The sequence below is a fragment of the Cinclus cinclus genome, chromosome 4, assembly GCF_963662255.1.
Source record: "Cinclus cinclus chromosome 4, bCinCin1.1, whole genome shotgun sequence".
NCBI classification, from domain to species: domain Eukaryota; kingdom Metazoa; phylum Chordata; class Aves; order Passeriformes; family Cinclidae; genus Cinclus; species Cinclus cinclus.
In genome coordinates, this window is record NC_085049.1 from 11,498,501 (window position 1) to 11,511,266 (window position 12,766).

Below are 12,766 nucleotides of genomic sequence, written 5' to 3' on the forward strand. Positions count from 1 at the left end.
CAGGGGGAGTGGAATGAGATGATCTTTAACGTTCCTTCCAACGCAAACCATTATTTTATGACTTTATTATACTTAAAATACCATTTTTGTAAAGCTAGGGGGACTACAACATTGCTGTTAGGTGTGTGACAGCTGTCTCTGATTTAAGGACCAGGTCTCAGGGCACATTGCCCAAAGTTTATATGGAACCCAAAGTGCCACCTTAGCTCAGCTGAAAGCTACAGCTTTGGAGCACAAGAAGGAAGGAGTTTTCACTCATATGCCATTTGCCATAATTTCTATGTTTGTGGGAAGCTGTGTAGCATGCAACTTCAGTACTCAATATTTGGACGTGAAGGTCTTGGGGTGCACTGCAAGCCTCTAATCAGCCTTACCCTGTGGTCTATCTGAATTATGGGAAACCACATAGACCCTGGATAAGCACATGAGCATGTTACTAGTTTTAATTCAGGAAAAAAACAAAAAACAAACAAATAAAAGACCTTTCAGCAATCAAGAGAATATATTATAGAAGAAACCCACAGGAAAACTGTACAGACAAATGAGATGGAGGGTGCTATTCAAGACTCCTCCAACTGAATCAAACATGCTTCATCAGTAACTTTTCTAATCAATAATGATACCAAAAATGTACATAGTTCATCTTTTATTATAATGGGCCAAATTTTTACTTCATCAGCAAAAGCCATAAGCAGAAAGTTATGCCTTCCTGGTCCTTTGCCCAGCACTGGCTCTTGAGCTGGTCTGGGCAGCCTTGACACTGCTCATAAGTGCATCTGCTGGTCAAACTTTCCACTGGGAAATTCAGAGCTGTGGGTTAGCTAAGTGCAGTTTTCTAACCACGTTTCCTCTCTGCTCCTCCCTGTGCCCAGCAGTGACCCTGCCTTTAGAGGGGATAAGAGAGAATGGCAAAACCTAGCTTAACCTATTATACACAGCAGTGAAAAAGTCATCTTCACGTGGCTCACTTGTAACCTCCTTAGAGTAAAAGGCCTTCAGTCTTTGTTATAGTGCATTTCATCAGTTAAGATATATTAACAGTTTTGTAATATAAACAATTGAGACCCTTACTATAACCCAATCTTGTAAAGAGATGTTTTCATGACATGTTTTTTCTTTTCTAAAAACTTTTGCAGTATTTGCTATATTGAATATAAGGCAGTGAAAGGAAAAGGAGCTTTATTTGTAGTGTGCATGCTACTTATTAGAAATTTGAATTAAATAAATAATTTCTACTCTGTTAGATTGAATCTGAAATTCCTCCCAGACTCCATGTGTGTAGTGGAACTGAAGATTTGTTTAAGATACTGATGGAAAATATATTACTTCTCTCCAGTTTTCTGATGTACCAAAACAAATGGAGTTTTGTGGTAGATTTGCCTGCAGATATGTAATGTCATTTAGCATGGTGCAGAAGGAATTGCATATAACTGATTGACTAAAGAGGAAAGGTAGGTGATTATGGGAGCACTGTGAAGTGAAACATCCTGTACTCAGTGAATTAAAAACGTACACATCTGTGCTGACCTATAGGTGTGCACATTCCCCCTCGAATGCCAAGAGGAAGTGCTAGCAGCAGTCCAGGGTGATGCTAGAGGAGATGGGATTAGAAAACCTGATTTTACCACTGTTGCCATTATATTACTGGGAAATGCAATCAAGGACCTCCCATTCCCATTTAAAAGTGTGCTGGTCTGAAATATAAGCATGGCAACCATCAAGGGGTAAGAACTGCTGGAGGAATGGATTTGTAGATGAGTTGTGCTGATTAACAGGCCTGTAAACAAAGGTTCATTAAAAGTCTGTTTTGTCTCTGTGCTGCCATGAAGCTCTCCTATAGAACTAAGAAATGGAGTAAAAATCAAAGGGGATTTTAAAATTTGTAAGATCTGTGTTTCATCTATTTCTGTACAGCTTTGAAGATACAGTGTTTTGATAATGCAGGCAATAAAAGCAACACAGCTTTACCTCTGCGAACTGCTCCAAGGGAAGAGCTATTCACTGTATGTTCATTTTCTCTGCATGCAATAATTCATCAGCTGCAGACTCCTTGTTTTCCCAGTCAACTTTAACCATTTCCTTGCTTGCTCCCTTCATTTCATAATACCAAACCCCTTCAGTAAATCTGTTGCTTGCTCTGCAGGCACAATGAGAATATGTATGAATAATCTGTACACTGTGACCCAATCCTTTCCAATTCAAAATAAAAGCATTTCAGAGTAGGTAGACAAGATTCCTTCAGCAGCTTCAAGAGTTTGACAAGCTAACCTGGGTGTGAATGTGAAAGAGTCACAGTCCACTAGAGTACACTAACTGCACCTACCCTGACCTCCAAAGTCCTCATTGCAATCCTACACCATTGTCCTCCTCATCTGATGGCATGAAAAGCCACATGAAGATGACTGAGATTCATTCCCAGCCTATACTGTGCTTCCTTCTTGGTAGTAAATTAAAAGTGGCTGAAATCACTGTTAGTTTCTATGATAAGCTCTTAACTTCCATGTGCAAAAGTTAGAAGTATGTTCCATTTACATCCTGGTTTTATCCTGGGTGATAATACTGTGCTTTTTACCCTGTTTTGTTTTGGAAACCACAGACTCAGTGATTTTGCCATGTCTAGTTCACTGATATGCTGGCATTGGTGCTGCATTCCAAAAGCATAGATCACTTAGGATTGCACTTGCAGAGTTGGTGCTAGAACGTTGTCAGATGAAACCTAAGAGATCTGTACATTTTTCTGGTGTTAGCAGGGGGAGATGGGCACATGGAGACAGAGAACTCATTAGCTTGATTATCTTAAATCTAAGATGCATCTCCCCCCCCCCCCCCCCCCTTTCCTGAGACCTAAGAAGGCATAGAATGTAACTCACCCAAAGACATAACTCCTTTTATTTTCATAAATTTGGGATTTATCTTCATAAGGGATCTGTGGAGGGAGCTGCAGGTCTCTATCTCTGTCCAAGGAGCCCATGGTATTGATGAGAAATGCACTGGAATGAGAAGGTGTCTATGGACAGAGCAGTATTTCCCACTAGCACAAACAATGTGATATATATCCCACTGTTACTGTCCCTCCTCATTGCCTTGTTTTGTCTAGGGTTCTTCAGGATGAATGCTTTGCAACTGTTGCTACACTGGCACCTCCTGCCAGAGTGAAAAACCCTACTGTGTCTGAAAAGACTTTCCTTTTCCAGTGAGAAATTGTGCTCAAGTGAGTTATCTTTCCAACAAGAAATGTTACAAGAGACCTGATGACTTAATTTTGCTTTGCTCAAGAGGATTTTGCTTAGTCAATAAAAACATTTAGGTTGTGACCTTCCTTTGTAGAATATCTTGGTGTTTTGATTTTAGCCTGCTGATAAGAATGAAAGGTCTCCATATTTTTGCAGGGAGATGAGAAGTAAGAAACAGTTTAAGCCCTGCTCTTACTATTAGAAATTGAAGAGTGAGAATCTGATTCTTCTTATCGCAACTGAACCACTTTGCATCTGGACTACAGCAAAGTGAAATAATCAGTGTCTTATGTCACCTTTTCTCCTAGCTGAAACATGAATAATGATAAAGCAGTTATGTTCCTGCCCTGAAAGAGGAATTCAGCTCTTCAGATGGCCCTTTACATACTGGTATACCTGCTCCTAATAGTGCCTGTGCCACAGCTTGAAATTCTGGCAGTGACTGAAAACTAGGCATTAATGAACCTTTGATAAAAACTGTCACACAGATCCTGCCATTGATATTCAAAGAACTAAAAACACATCAGGAACTATTCAATGACAGTAGCTCTTCAATAATTAGGAGAAAATGTTAAATACACTGGGTAAAAACTCATCTGGTAGGAAGTCACAGTCATGAAAGGCTTTTTTCAATAGTAGAACATAATAAAGATGTAAGACCTAAGTGAAATGTTACTATAACTATGATCTCTGATCTCTGTCTCCTGTGGCATCATTCACATCATTGTAGTTATTCTAGTGAAGTGTGCTTTGTTTCATTTTTCTTTCTTTTCATCTACAAAGGAAAAAAATCCCTAACTAAAAACCTCAGTTCTGTAATGAGAAATGAAGTGTGCAAACTCTTGCACCCTGAGATCCAAATGTATCAGACTGCAAAGTGAATTCACCTTTAGAAAACCAATTTAAATTCAAATTAAGGTCATATCTTATGAATTTAATATGCACTAGTAGTATTGTTTTCTACTGAAGTCTACTAATCACTCTGTGAAGAGTGAAAACAGGACTTTCCAAATGAAAGTGGTCATAAAAGAGAGAAAGCTGTTCCACTTTTTTATAAACAGAGATCCATTTAAAACTTTGTTAAATATTTATATTAGCCCTACTTAAGTGCTCTTTTCTTTTCTTTTCTTTTCTTTTCTTTTCTTTTCTTTTCTTTTCTTTTCTTTTCTTTTCTTTCCTTTCCTTTTCTCTTTTTCCTTTCCTTTCCTTTCCTTTCCTTTCCTTTCCTTTCCTTTCCTTTCCTTTCCTTTCCTTTCCTTTCCTTTCCTTTCCTTTCCTTTCCTTTCCTTTCCTTTCCTTTCCTTTCCTTTCCTTTCCTTTCCTTCCTTCCCTTCCCTTCCCTTCCCTTCCCTTCCCTTCCCTTCCCTTCCCTTCCCTTCCCTTCCCTTCCCTTCCCTTCCCTTCCCTTCCCTTCCCTTCCCTTCCCTTCCCTTCCCTTCCCTTCCCTTCCCTTCCCTTCCCTTCCCTTCCCTTCCCTTCCCTTCCCTTCCCTTCCCTTCCCTTCCCTTCCCTTCCCTTCCCTTCCCTTCCCTTCCCTTCCCTTCCCTTCCCTTCCCTTCCCTTCCCTTCCCTTCCCTTCCCTTCCCTTCCCTTCCCTTCCCTTCCCTTCCCTTCCCTTCCCTTCCCTTCCCTTCCCTTCCCTCATAATGGATAATGTGAACATGAAGACATTCCATTATATGTTCTAAAAAATTTACTCATGAGCACTGGACTTTAGGAAATTTACCACAATAGAAAAGAAAGTCCATAAAACCATGTGATATGCAGATACCTGCATATAAAAATATGTATTTTCTATCTTCTCGGTTACATTAATGATTGATGCATATGCATTTATACCAATGAAAATTTTAATTTATATATATGTATATATGCATATATACATATATATACAAGTTAATGAGAAACATGATAGTCATAACTCATCAGACAGATATGGCAGGTATCAATTTGCATTAGAATTTGCTCCTAGTGCTTTCTTGACTCATCATTAAATCAATTCCTTGCCCAGAAACATTTTGTCTTGTATCAGTGAGCAGGGGAATGGCACGAGGGATCAGCATCAACACTGAGCTGCAGAGGTTTCACCAGCACAGCAGAGGAGCCTCAGGCATGGAACTTTTAAAACCTGAAATTAGCAGCTGAAGTCTCATTCAGTGATTTTTGGCCTGTAGGAAGGACAGCAGAGTCAGTGATTCCTGTGGGATATCTGCTCTGAGATGGGCTGGACTTAGCAAGGCTGGATCCATTGACTGGACCAGGCTTCATGCTGGGAAACAGAAGGGCTGTTCTGGGTCAGACCAGCCTCTCTCTAAATTAGAAACTTGACTTCAATACTGATTTTAACCTTGAGAGAAAGTCAAAGAAGAACTATGAAGGACAACAGCACGACTAACGCAGCCCATGGCATACTTTCTTCTAGTCTTTAATATTTGGAGGTGTCCCCAGTGAGGCAGATCACAAAGCAGATTGGATCCTCTCCCAGATTTTGATTTTTTGACGTTGTCTTTTAAAAATCATTAAAAAAAACATAATATAGGTTATTGTTTTTCAGAAAAACACAGAAATATTTTCACTTGTAAGGTATATTCTTATATGCAGTTGCAGTGGACAGAGCTCCCCACCCATAAAGCAGGCAGAAGCCAATTTCAAATCTGGAAACTTTGTGAGGAGAAATAATTTGCTGAAGAGTGTGACCTAATTAGTCAAGCTAGAGGGGAATTTTAGTAGATGAATGGTATTATCATAACAGTCCAGAGTACAGATGACCCCTTCTCCCTTGCACCCTTCCCACATGACCTCAGGGATGTCTGTGTGACTTTTGGTCTCTGAAACACCCTGTGTGCCCATATTTTTTACATCATTTACATGTTCCACTGTTTATTTTCAATTGAAATTTTGCCAGTTTTGAGAGTGCTTCTGAGGACTCAACTCATTTTTCCCTTCTTATAAAACAGGCAGAGGAGCAGTTTTCACTTTGTTGTCTGTGACCTGTACTTTTTTGTGTGCGTGTGTTTTCTTGTGCAGTTTGGAGGTCATGGAAAATACGAATGTGACAAAATTCTATTATGATGTATTTTCTGTAATTCATTCTGTTCTTTTGGAAGTCAGTATCACACTCTCTACAAAAGTATTATTTGTAAATAATGCTTTCAAAGAATTCTGACACAGAATTATGTGTTAACAATAACAGATAACAACAACTTAACAGAGGTTTTTTTTTTAAATACTCTAAACTGAAGTAAGGCTGGTTCACTTCTGTTTCCATTGTTATTTTCTCAAGCTTCAATAGCCTTAAACAAAAGAAACATACAAAAAATCCTTTTACTCACAAAAGAGCTTTCAAAGTTCTTGAGGAAAGCAAGAAATAACTCATAGAAAGTCCTTGATGCTGGCAGAAACCTTTGAAACCTCAGGATGATTGAAACTCTGATAGCTGAAATGGAAAAACAGAGGTTAAAGCTTGAGATCTGCAGAAGCTTGGAAAGCATTCGGTTGCCAGGAGGTCACATATATTTTAATTTACTATATAAAAATACTTTGAAATATTTCAGATAATTTTATATAAAATATTTTCTCAATTTACAAAATAGTTTTTATTATTTGCCCTGCTTTTGTTGATTTGAAATGTTAGTATCAGCTGCTTTCTGTATTGCAAATAGAAAGTTAAACATTTAACTATGCTTCTAACACATCAGAGATTATGCCTGCAAATGCATGTTCATCTATGTTTGTACATGTGGGCCAACCCATGAAAATCAGTGGAAAATATGTAAATGTTATGCAAAGTATGTCCCCTGTTTCAGCTTTCCTCAGAAATCTATTTCCTTTACCCCTTTTTTATACCAAAGACTAAGAGCTACCAATCAGTAAATTCAGTACAAATCCAAAATAAATCTCCCAAATCCCCTGGAATCATCTGGGATATACACCAGAGCGTTCAGAAAATGGCAGCACTTTGCCAATGCCCATGGCAGGAGGAGCTCAGGGAAAACCCAGGAGTGGAGGTGGGCAGTCAGCTGGGTGCCAGGTCCTGGGATGGGTCTGTGCCTCCAGCACAACCCTGGGGGCTGCTCCTGGCGAGAAAAGGCAGCAGAGTGTGCTCACAGCATCCTCTGCCCAAGGAAAATACTGCAACAGCAAGTTTCCCTGCTACACTGCATGAAAATAAAACCATCAATACACTTGAAATACCTTGATGCAAGGTCGGCTTCACATTCTTTCTCCTGTTTGTCTCTAAAGCAACATCAGCAATGAACTCAGACTTTATAGCTGTTCATTTGTCACCATACCCAGAATACCCCTCCTAGGCAGGGTAGTTTATGCAGCACAACCTACATCCCCAAGGTGACGGGTGACTATGCATGATGGGTGACGATCTGACAAGTGATTCAGGAAACAGTGTCACACTGAAGAGAGGAAAAACAGAATCACATCCTAAAATCTTCTGCCCCAAGGAAGAATCAAGCAAATAGTAACAGAGAGAAAAATTTGCAGTGATCTAATATTCCTTTTATGTTATGATTATCTGCAGAGCTCGAGCTCTGCAGTCTTTCCCTCTTTCTCTTGCTCTAATCTATGTGGGCATTTCTATTATGCCTGTCAACACAGTGTCTGAATGTCTTCTAAGCAAGATGAAATAGTAACTCTTTTTTCTTCCATCAACAAAATATGGACTTTATATCAGCTAGCATGAAGTCTTCTAAAAATATCAGTGTGCTGAGAAGGGGATCATGGAAATTTATCATGGATACAGCACCTCATTCCCCAGTCTGCTATGGATTGCTCTGAGTCTCTCTGTGACAATGGGAAGGAGCTGATGTCTGTGATATTTATAGGGTACTTGTAAAAGGAATGGTTCTTTAGGTATAGCAACAAGGTTAAGTGTGATGTAGCAACTCAAGAAGTGCTTTTTGACAGCTGAGTACCCCCTCCCAGAAAAGCATTGTCTACTTCATTTTTATTGCAAATGCCACTTAAATGTAAGATACTTAGCAATACTGCTTGCAGCACTAGGTCTGCCATACACATAAAGACAGACACTGACCAGAAGTGACAAAATAATCACAAGTCCTTGTGTAACAGATGCTTTAGTCACATTTTGTGATGTAAAACTCATTTTTAAAATGTTCACAATAAGTTATGCTGCCTTGACAGTGCTTTGATTGAAGTTTTACCGCAGTCAGCCCCTGCTCTGCTGCTGGCCAGAGTAAGAAGGTAGAGCCCTCTTACTTCCATTCACATTTCAAAATGAATGAAGCTACCAACAATATTTTGTTTGCATTTTCACTGAATAGAGAAACAGGCAGAGATAATGTGTAATGGTCCTTATAATTCTAAGAAAATCTATTTTATGCTCATACTTCATACTGTCATACTGTATACTTTAGGAATGAGACAGGAAGGAGCTTGTTCAGTTTTTGAGTACTTTTTTCTCAGAACAGTGCTTGGAAACCTTATTTGCATTGAAAATAGTTATTGAAAAGCTGAGTGTCCTGTCAGGGTTCCTATTCTACTCAAAGGATGTAATTTTGCTTTGAAAATTGGTCTCTCATCTTGAATGAGCAAATAAGCATCCTGGTGGATGCCAATTAGATGAACTTTTGTATCCCAAGTAGAACTGCTGAGAGCAATTTTGATGGACTGAATTTGCATCTGAATATGCTTTCAACTGGATCTAAAACACATTGTAAAATCAGATTGGTCTCTCCAGAGTTCCTTCAATGGAAAAGATTCTAGTAATGTAATTTTATTTGGAAAGATTTGGAGCAAGACATTTGGATTTCTGTTTAGTTCCTAATACTTTTCTTTATCTTTTAATACTCAAATAACTTATCATAAAAAGTCAGTATGAAAGTATTTCAGTTTTTCTAAAAAGTAAACATTGAGAATGATTCAAGCTTTTTGTTTCTGTGCTTTTGAGACTTATCTTCAAGGAAAAATCTGTAACACTGATTCCTATTAGAATAAAGTCAAACATTGAAATCCTGAAATTCTTTTGAAAAACCACTTCCATTCTCAGACTTAATCTGTAGAGGGAGAAGCATTGATTGCTTAAAATGTTTTCAGCTGCAGAAGTCTAAATCAGGAATTTAAAGATATTTTTGATAGATGCTGCCTTTGCTAATGGCAGCACTGGGTATAATCACTGACAGGAATAGCACTGATTACTGGTATCAGGCAAAAGCATTTCCAGCTCTGTCTGTCTATCCTTCAGAACCAGCTTCCACACCATTATGATTTATGCTGTGATCCCAGAACTGCTGAGAATTGTACCAGGGTTTTTGGGTACTAGAGTGTGTACTGACCTGGACTTTCACTGTCTTCCTTCATCTGAGGCTGATGTTAAGGGAATTCTAAGTAGATTCATGGAAACTATTTTTGGGAGAAGCTGTTGATCACCACCCTTCCATGAGCAGGCAGGATTGGTGTGTACTTTTAAAATCTCTTCTTCTGCGTCCTAAACACCCCAGGCTACAGTAAAAGCACATAATTACTTCATCTTGCCTTTAGACAAATGATATGCCAGTCTTTTGCAGTAAAAAATACTTTTTTTTTTTCTCAGCTGCATGGAACTACAGATTGGTGCTATTGATGTACTGTTGTCATTCTTGCTCATCTGGACTTACAAAAAAACTCCTATTTTTTTTTTTTTTTGAAGCAACTATCAGGGAAGATGAAAGGAGCTGTACTGCCTAAGAAATATCTTGTGAATTGTTGATTCTGCTTCTATTGAAAAGATCAGCTTCAGCAGTGGTGGGCATTGCAACATAAGGACAGGTGGTGACCAGTGCTCTGTGATAAGGGATCACACCAATGGAACAAAGGTTATCCAAGACATCAGTCTTATGTAGTTACGAAGTTTGAAATAAAATCCTCTGTTAGTGTGAGGCATTAATCACTAAAGGATAATGAGCATATAGAGTCTCCCCTGTTCTCAAAAGTAACAATGGTAAAATTACCGTGATTCACTGAAACAGGGAGAATGAGCAGAAGATGCCTCTCTCCCTTCAGCAGTCTCCTCTGTGTCAAAGTTATTTTTCTAAGGAATTTCCAGCATGACTAACCTTACCCAGTGCTAGACCTGAAGGAAGCCCTGATGAAGATGTTTGGTGGATACTTCTGTTTCGTGTATCAGAATAAACACGACTGAATCAGCCCTTTAAAATTAGCAGCCAGAGGCCAAGGTGGAGGAGTCATTCTGTGGAAGCCTTCTCCTGTGTCGGGCTGCAGATCAGCTGAAGGACTGCTCTGCGACCTGGACCCTCCTGAGAGTGGCCATCCTGAGATGGCCTCTGGACCCCACAGGCTCAGTTGCCAGCCCCAGCCTACCTCCTCTGATGGAGTTTTCAAGAGATGGAGTGCAACACTGCTCCTGAGGAGCTGAGATGTTTTTACTGCCTCCCACAGCACCTGTGTGCACTCAGGAGAAATGAGGAGGAAGGACAAATGTCTTTCCTAGGTTTTTGCTTTTCTTTTTGGAAGGAAATATTTCTTCGTTCACCACCTTTACTATTCTCCTGTGCTCCCATGCTGTGAGCTGTCTCTTTGCAGACAAAATAGGCTGAATTTATCAGATGCTCTGTTCAGCCACTAGGTCTGTAGTGTGATGAATGTTGCTGTGGGCAGACGATGTAATGGCAGGGAACCTTTGAAGAGCCTGCAAGGGAGGGATGAGGGAGAACTGTGTCATCTTGACATCTCAAAAACCCATCAGTTTCCAGGAATAAAGATCACCCAGATCCGTTCCCCACGCTTCCAGACAAAGCCCTAGCCTGTGCTGCTTTCTGAAGGAGAGTCCCACATCCTTCACAGAGCTTACATAAAGACCTGATGCACACAAAGGCAGGCCTGTGTTTATAGTGGCAGCTAGACAAACTCATAAACAGTACCTCTCCCAACAACACAAGCTCACACAAAATCCCAGTTTTCAGCGAGCTGGAAGATAAACACGAATCTGTGCTTTTCTTTTAATAGAAAATTTTACAGCAAATGATGGCTTTATCACTTTAAATGCCTGCTTCACAATTTTGGGGGATAAAGTTTGAATCCTTATTATAGGTTACTAGAAGCACAAGAAACACTTTGCTACAGCTAAGAAAAGCTTTCAGATGATTATGAGTTTAAAGCTTCATGTTGTATATGCTGCTGGGTTAGCAGCCTCCTAACTGTGCTGTATTTTTTGTAGCTGCAGAAAATGGCATGTTGCACTTGAATTGTTTGGGAGAAAATATATATTGCATACAGATGGAGAGACTGGGAATTCTTATCCCTAGGAGAGCTCTGTGAAATTGAATATATCAAAAGCAACCCTTAAAATTTTCATATGCTCATATAAAGATGCTTTCATATATGCACACATGCACATTTTGGCACAACACTGTTCTGAATTATGTCCAGTGACAGAGCTTGGTCTTGTGGGCCAAGATTTCTTCAGTAATTTCTTTTCCAGAGAGACCTGGCTGAACATCTTCACCTCACTTGCAGTCAGCTAGCCTGCAGAGAGGTCAAAGTTAGGGTTACATAATTTCCAGAGACCATATAATCAGTGCTAGGTACAGCCAACTATAATAAGACAATTATAGTCAGCAAAATTATCCAGGCCATCTTGCTCCTGTGAAAAATGGGAAAAAAGAAATGCTTTCCAGAAGATCCAAAATCCTTTGGATGGTTTGTCACAAGGCATGAGGGCAAACATTATCCTAATGCTGTACTTGAGCTTCTTTTTTGTTGGTGGTCAGCTGGTGCTGGTGACCCGGCCCAGACAGGCAACAGAAAGGGTTACTGGAAAATGTTCATAGAGATCTTTGGAAAAATGAACTGGAGCCAGGCTGCAATCTTCTCTGGGAAATGCTGCAGTCAAGTTCAGCCCCCAGTACATGGCATTTTTTTCCCACTCATCAAACAAAATTGCCAGAGTAAAAAAGGTTTCCCTGCAAATCACTTTCCTCAGAGGAAGAAAGTGAAGCTGATGAACCTGAGAAAGGAAAACTTGGTGTTAGCAATACAGAATCTGTCCTATTTATGAGGAAGCTACTGTTTCAACCTGCCAGATTGAACAGTCATTATTAATCCCATTCCACAGTACTGATTGCATTAAAATCATTCTTTTGTACTGTACAATGCTATATAACACTGAAACCTTGAGAAGGTAGAAGCTAAAGAGGGAGACTAGCAAGAAGAATCCAATACTCTATAAGCAAAAAATTCTGGCTTGTGGCAGCTTCAACCTGAGCAGGAAAGATCCACTGCTAATAAACTATCCAGAGAGAGGGAGAAGGAGAGAGGGAACAGGATGAACCTTCTACAAGATGCCAAGTGGAAGTTTTTTCTTGGCTAACATTTTTTTACTCATGGCAACTCTCACTCAATTCCAGTTCAATGCAGCTGCTTCCCCAGAATGGGCTACAGCTTTCCCAACTTTCCTCTCTTGGCCTCATGTCTGTCAGAATTTGATATAAAAATTTGCACTACAAACATATATGGAAGCCTTTTTCGTTTTTTGTTGGCTATGAAAATAATCTTGCAATAAT